The sequence below is a fragment of the Columba livia genome, chromosome 1 (assembly GCF_036013475.1).
Source record: "Columba livia isolate bColLiv1 breed racing homer chromosome 1, bColLiv1.pat.W.v2, whole genome shotgun sequence".
Lineage (NCBI taxonomy): Eukaryota > Metazoa > Chordata > Aves > Columbiformes > Columbidae > Columba > Columba livia.
This window is the reverse complement of record NC_088602.1, coordinates 187,171,606-187,179,585: the sequence shown is the minus strand read 5'-3', so window position 1 is coordinate 187,179,585 and position 7,980 is coordinate 187,171,606.

The window sequence follows — 7,980 nt, the reverse complement described above, 5'->3', positions numbered from 1 at the left end:
GGGAACCGGCTGTGAAACAGGCCTGAACCAGCCAAAACTGTGTGGGCTGTGTTAGAGTATTATCTAATTAGTCCAGGACACATGGTTTGTTTTATCCTTATTGCTGCTTCCTGACTCCACCTACTAAAGTTAATTCAAAGCTATGAACTAGCAGCCATGTATTTCTTATGTGCTTCTTAATCTACTGTATGCATTTATCACCCACTCTGAAATTACTTCTTCCTGCCAGTTCTTTTAACTAGCTGCTTCTCTCTTTTTTTTTTTTTTTAATTGTTTTTATTTTTTTATTGATATGGAGCTTTTGGTCCTAAGTTTTTAAATGTGATTTTTTTCTCTAGAAGCTCCAGAAAATTATGTTCTAATAACAATTAACATAACTTTTAAATTAGAAAAATATTGATTTCAAAAATCCCAGTCCTATTTGTATCATATTTTGTATATTTCATCATAAATAAATTATTTCTTTGTTGCATTCCTGTATTCTTGCATGGGATCTTTTCTACATTTTTTTTGCTACAATAACCACTAAGTAGTTAGGAAAAGGCTTTGATCATCTACACTCCTGTAAAGTGAAACAGTTGCAATTTGGAGGGCTGATGGTAAAAAATATAAACTTTAAGAGACTTCTTGGGATCATCCAGTTCAAAATATAAATTGTAAGGACTACTTGAGATCATCCAGTTCAATCTCTAGCAGTGACTGTAAGCAAACCACATTTTCCTGTGGCCATCTGATTGCAGAGAAGTTTGGTTTGCTATGTGTTTGTGTCCTCGTCCCGCATATGCCACTGTCCCCATCTGCTTCCCTTACAACCACTCCCCCATTGCCCACAGTCCCTGAATCTCCTGTCTGGCTGTTGCAGCCTGGTTCCCCACAAATCCCTCAGCCTCTTCCCTTCTTCTGCCTCTCAGCTTCCCATCTGCCTTTTACACCATCTCTCTTTTTCATTCCCTCAAGCAATAGTCTCCCCTCTGTACAAAAGCAGCACATACAGGAGTTTTTCCACACAGGAGTATCTCTAGTCTAGACCTTTGTGCATGCATACGAGTCGGTTGGCTACTAGGAAGGGAAAGCAAGTTGCTTTGCAAGCTCTGTGCTTTGCAAACCTGTGAAGGGACACAATATTTTGAAATACCTTGCTGATTTACCAAAATGTATTGAATTTTACCAAAAGTTTCTAAATTTTGTAGTTCTAATTCACTGGTGCTTCAGAGCCCTCTCTGCCCGGAGACCATTCATCCCATGACAGACAGCTACATGAGTGTGATGCAGACACAGTGAACTAGATTCCAAGCCAAGCCAAGTGCCAAGCCTGCATCATCTAAATTTACTATAAATCAGGGAAGATAAATTAGAATTACTGCTTATCTTGCCTTTCCTGACCAAGGTGGGGCTATCTGTGGCTATTCATACTAAAACCCCCACATTTTTCTATTTTAAAAAAGAAGACAATAAACTTTTGTTAAAAGAAGAAAGAAGGAAATGTGTCTAAGCTGAGTGGTATTTCCTGACTGGACATTTAGTAATTTACTGTTTAATGATGATTAATGTGATCTTGACAGAGTAAATTACAGATACGTATTTTATTGATTCACACTAAGATAAAGAAAAAATATCCTGTTGTGCAGAATCTGTGTGAATAAACAGATCACTTGACAGATAATATGCTACAGAGATAGACCATCTATCTCCTTAAAAAGTTAGTGAATAGTGCTCTCGCTATAATCAAGATCTGACATCTTATTTACTAGATAGAAGTACATGCAAAGTTAACCTCTCCCAAACAAGTCACCACTTTTCAAATTATTTTCCTTCTCCTGGAACTTTTGATGCCCAGCAGAGACATGAAAGAATCAACACCCCACAGCAGACTTCATTGTCCTACCTGTTCATATGGGCCCTACTGACAATGTGGTCGTTACGCCCTTATCTTAAAACACGAGCAGGGATAAACCCACCATCCAAACAGAAAAATCTCCCTTGTTCCCTGAGTCAGGTTATCCCTTCAGCTTTGAAATTTATCATGTTTGGTGACCAAGTGCAAGTTCTGCACTTCTAATGCAACAAATGTACTTTCAATCCACCCCAGTGCCTGGCTGCACGATGGTGTCTGTCAGTCCCAGGAACTGGGAACATGCTGAGTCTTTGCACTGAAGCAACTGGAACTGTGTCAGTGTTAGGTTTTGTCATCAAGGTTTATATGTTTTGGCTGTGACAATCTTTTCTGAGGAAGCACCTAGGCTGTTTTCAGTCTTTGCACTGAAGCAACTGGAACTGTGTCAGTGTTAGGTTTTGTCATCAAGGTTTATATGTTTTGGCTGTGACAATCTTTTCTGAGGAAGCACCTAGGCTGTTTTTAGAGATCACATGCCAGCAGAACCTTGAAGTAAATCTAAAGGTCACAACTGCTCCTCAGCCAGCAGCTGCAAATTGCCCTGGGCTCACTTATAGGTGACACAGTCAGTGCGGGGCAATACCCTGATAGCACAGCGGTATCACAGTTCTCTGTGCACAGCTCTACACGCTGCCAGGGTTATTTGGAACTGATAGCATGGCACTGCTCCATCTGCAAAACTAGGCTTGTGCCTTGGGACGCTTGACCCAGCCCAGCCATCCTGTGCCTCTTTTCTCTGTCTCCACTCCCTTCCTCCTTGGCCCACAGGTAGCAATGCTGGTGTTAGCCACCTTGCTTGGGCAGCGGTGAAGGGCTGGTGGGGAGCCCTGCTCATATCCCCCTCCTCAGCAAAACAGTGGTGCCTGAGCAGAGCTGTAGCACCATGGGGTCTGTGAGACCACTGTATCCTCAGTGGGAGAGGGTGTGAGGACACAGGTGCAGGGACACCTCTGACTTCAGGGAAGGGATCCTCTTGCTCCACTTATAGGGGACCCTGCAGCATCTCTGCATGAGATGGTGTCTCAGCAGATGAATCCTAAGCCCTCAATAAGGTCAGACTGGTAGGGGAAATTAGAGAGGAAAAGAGAGATGCCCCTTCTCCCATACATAGTCCCCCTAAAGTCCCAACCCACCTTATGTCCAGAGGTGTAATATTATTGCTGTTCTCGGTGTTATTTTTCATTTCAGTATGTATAACCTGAAAGTACACACATCCACTGCTAATTTAGACCTGGCAGGCTGAGTTCACACATGATGAAGACAGCAATTAAAGTACATCCAGTAATGACACGGTGGCAAAGACATCACAAACAGACCTCACAAATGTGTAATGATTCCAAAGCTTCCCCTTAATATTATCTTTAATAGAATAGCTGCACAACACAGAACCACACTCTTTCGTTAACACTCCGCATGTGCATGAATACATAAAAAATGGAGAGGTAGGACCTGGAAGGCACAATCTCTTCCGTCCTTACTGAAAATTCAGAGGAAAGTCAGTGTAGTTTCCAAGTAAGTTTCCTGGATTTCATAACTCCAGTAAGAGTTGCTGAAGCAAATGATCTCCTGCCAATCTACATCTATTGATGGTGTGCTGCCAGAAAGCCAGAACCGAGGAAGATGGGACTCAGCCTGACTTTGTAGTCTGCTGCTCCCTGTAGTCACAAATTCAGACAGTATCTTTTATTTACCAGACCTGTGGCTGAAAATCCAGTGACAGTACCCTGGATTTACCAGTACTCACAGGAGAACTTGAGATCTGCTTATATTTTGGGGGTATCTTGGAAGCAGATCCAATTTTCTTCTGAAGCACTGCTGGCAAATTCTGTTCTCTGACATGGACAGTCTAAATGTAGGTATTTTCTGGAGTTACTCCAGGGGGATGTTCCAGGGGCATACCAATATTAAGGAAAATGTGTCAAGGAAGTGCTGAGAAGGCTTCAAAGCCTAACCACGAGGGGTATGAATGATGTGGAAAAAAACTTTTTCCCAACTTTTAAATTCTGGTTTCACCTACATCCTTCTTACTACTAAAAATCAAAATTAGTAATAAAATTGTATTTTATAACAGTTCACCTTTATGCCATCAATGAATTTCCTTGGCTGTTTTGAAGAGGATGAAAAACACTCTGGTAGATATGAGGTTATGAAAAATGAAATCTTTCACTGACATAAAATTTTCTTAATGTTTTCCTTCGTACTTAAAGCAGCAGTATTTAAACTTTCTATTTGTTTGGTTTGCATATAAAGTGTATAAGAATAGAGGAGAATGGTGCTACTGGGTGGTGTTGCAGAACTTCTAGGAGGTCATTCTGGAATTTGGTGGAAAAAGCTCAAGTGCCCAGAAGAGCTCGAGTAATTTTAGTGGAGAGAGGAAGTCTGGAAGTCTTCCTTATTTAGCTTTTAAATCAGACCCTCCTGAGGGTGTCACACCGCTGCTTTGTTGCTGTTACGTGGAAGCTTTATACAGAAGTTCCTGAGATAAGCAGGATAAGGTGCACTCACTGAGTGCACAGAAGCAGCGTGCTCACAAGGAGGTCGCTGTATTTTAGGTATGCAACAGGCAGAGGAAGGAGGGGGAGCTGCTTCCCTGGGAGCTGTGCTGTCTGCAACTCAGTTCATGTTCCTACCCCAACTGCTAGTTTGTGTTAACACTTTCCACACAACTCTTTTACAGTAATAATTTTGTTATATTTTGTAATAGTGACATGATTCACATATACAGAACTATTGTCATCCTGTGATGAGAGAACTCAGATTCAGAAAGATATTCAACTTGCTGGAGTCAGATAGCACATCATCATCAAACCCACAAATAGGACCTCAGTTTTTAATTGCTAATTCAATTTCTAACAAGTTATTTATCCCTTGAGTGAGGATAATAGTATTGTAGAAACAAGAATCTACTCTGTAACTGTAATAACACAAAGCAGGTGCTCAATTTATTATTTTCTCATTCATCGAGGTATGGATGTGTAGCTCATCCGCAAAGCTTTTGGTCTAGCCATCAGACTACTTTCATCACACATATGAATTTGCCTACAAGCCCGGTTTTAAAAGGAAGAAGCTCAGGAAGAAATGGGAGGGAATGGTATAATGTTGACAGCCACAGTAGCTGCTTGGAGTAAACTGCCACCTACAATGTGGTACAGATGGGAAAGAATAAACAGCCTACTTTTTCAAGTTAACAGTCTTTCAGGTTATATGACAACATCTAAAAAATCCCAAGCGTGAGATTAAAATAATTCATTACCCGCCCTTTTTCCCAATTTCAATGATTTTATCTTTAGTGCATTAATTTCATCTTTTCTGCCTTGGTGTTTTTCCTTTAGACCCTCAATATTCCTAGTTTCATGTCTTTCCTTGTTTCCACTAAGCACTTTTTGACTGATAAAAACAAAATAAAAATATATTACAGTTATATTCTGGGTAATCCAAGGCCCATGTAAAATTATATCTCTTAATCGATAATGAGCACAGTGGATGTTAAAAATGAGGATTCAGGAAACTCCCTAGTAAGAAGCTGATCTGTCCCTTCATAAAGGTTCATTTTAATGTCAAACGGTCACAGATTGCCTTGAAATAGCAGGTTTATAACACTTTCAAAATTTTTTATTTGGTTGACTGATAAACATCAAATTCTTTTACGAATCTTACTAAATCTTGCTAAATCAGTGTTACATGTTACCTGTTTCCTGAGCCACCTTCTTATTTCTTCTCCTTAGTGATCCTCTCTTCTCTTTCCACTATTTTTTTTCTGGCTGGGTCTGGTAATGGAGCATTTGAACCCACTTAAACCTTTTAGCACCATTGTCACAGAGAGTCTTTCAGCTTTGGAAATCTTATCCTTGTTATATCCCTGCAGCTGTGATATTTATACACTGTTGCATGAGGCACGGTGGTTGTGGTTTAAAATGTGTGTAGCCGCAGGCAAGATGCCAAAGTCTACAGGGTTTAGGCTGTACCCAACAAATTGAACCCTCTGCTCAACTGGCGAGTTATCAAAGTAGCTGGGGTTTGACATCTCAGAAACCTTGTAATAGCATAGACCTAAATCATGTGAAATTTAAGGTCAGTGTGGATAAAAGGGAATAGTTTAGGTTGCTTGGGGATTTTTTTTTTTTTTGTGGTTTTACGCCGTTCCCATGGGTTGTTTCTTATTGTTTGAAAACTTATTTGACTCTTGTCTTTTGAGCTGTTTAAGCGGTAGCAAAAGTGCGGTCAGTGTGGAGCTCAAGCACATCCAGTTTCCCCTACTCACGTGAGCAGAGGAGAGTGTCCCTTAGCACGGCTTGGGCAGCAGCAAATATGCCTTGGGAGTCATCCTGGAGAGCAGGGCAAGGCATCTCCACTCTGACCCCATTCAGGTGCTGGTACAGCCCGTTAGTCTTTGCTACAAGAGGCAAGCAGGAGGTGTGTGTGATCCGATGCTGCCATGGAGGGTCCAGGTGATGTCAGGACCCATAAACACCAGCAGCTCTGAAGGAAAAATTTCAGTTCCTTCAAAGTGTGGTGTCTGATACCAACCCCAGCAGTGGAGTTGGGCAGTTTGTCACTCCCTGGTCTTTCCTCGCCCACCCTGCACAGACGGGGCTGCTGCCCAGAGGGCTGGAACCTCCTGCCGGTTGCAGCTTCTGGGGTGTATGAAAGATTCCCCAGATGAAGTGTAAAGGAACTCACAAACACAGCTGTAAAATTAAGTCCTGCAGTGCTCTAAATATCTGACTTTAATAGTGTGAACAGTATTAAGCTTCGTTCTTGAATCAACAGTTTATTTACAGCCTCAACACCACGTTAATGACTTCTGTCTAGAAATTAGACATATTTTTATAGTTTCAGCGTTCTCACAGCAAATGCTTCAACATCTGTTATTCCTCAGAAAATTCAATTATCTCATGATTTAGAATTTTCCTGCCCTTTAGCTAGTGAAGAACAACATATAAGACCATCAAATCCTTTAATTTCTTATTTGTGTAAATATTAATCTATTTTATTTCCTAAGTATCCTCAACAGTTGTGATATAATTCAGTCCATCTCATCACTCTGCCCCAGCTGTGTTTGCTCCTTTCCTGTGTGAAAGCCTAACAGGTTCTTCATCATAGTTGCTGATTTTTTTAATATCTAGGGCTATTTCTACAGAAGTGATGAAGGCATATGCTTGGATAACAGAATTTGTGTGTAAGCTATATATTCATAATTGTTTCCAGTGTCAGACATCCCATTATCTGTGGTTTAATGGAGCATACACCCTCTTCAGACACACCCTGGGGGGTGTTATCTGTGAGGGTCCCAAGAGAATCCTTTAGTTCACAGACAAACATCATGGTGATACACAACAGGCCTGGTCCAACTCCCAGAAAAAGAAGGGAAAATGAGCCTGTTTTCTGGCAATGACTATCTTCACCTCACCTTGTGTTTTCCAAGGCTTGTTACACTTCTTTAGTATGTATTGGAGCAAAGGGGAGGACAGCGATAAGGGCTTGCTTTCTATTTTTAATGTTAGAAAACTAACTTGGTTAGCACACAAGTTCAGTATCTCTGAGCACTGCTTGTCTATCTAACCCTCAGGCTATGCAGGACATCATAGTCTGCTGGACAATAATATGTTAATAGGTGATTCAATAGGAAAGGTTTGCAGACTGCCTTGGTGATACTTGGCCTGTGTTTTGAAATGCAACTTAATGGATGTGTGATTAAAAGCTTTCATGACTGTAGAGGAAGACTGAGTGTGTGATACAGAGGCAAAAATATATGAAAAGGAATGCAAGATATTTTCTTTTATTGTAGCTGTCACTAATTTTATATTATCACAGTTTTGAAGCACTGATGTGTTAGTTTTATTTTTACATTTGAGATTGAAAATGCCATTGTTAGCAATGCCAACGATAGCATCTCCGTGAATGATCCCCTTCTGCTAAATGTGGAAATTGAGAGGTAAAAATACACTGATAAAGTCAAAACAAAAATATAAACTGAATTTGAAGGGCAGAGAGTAAGCAATTTTCGTTTATCTTTACCAATAAAGTTGACTAGTATTGTTACAGAAACTGGCAATGGCAAAAACTAATGCAGCATAGTTAGAGGG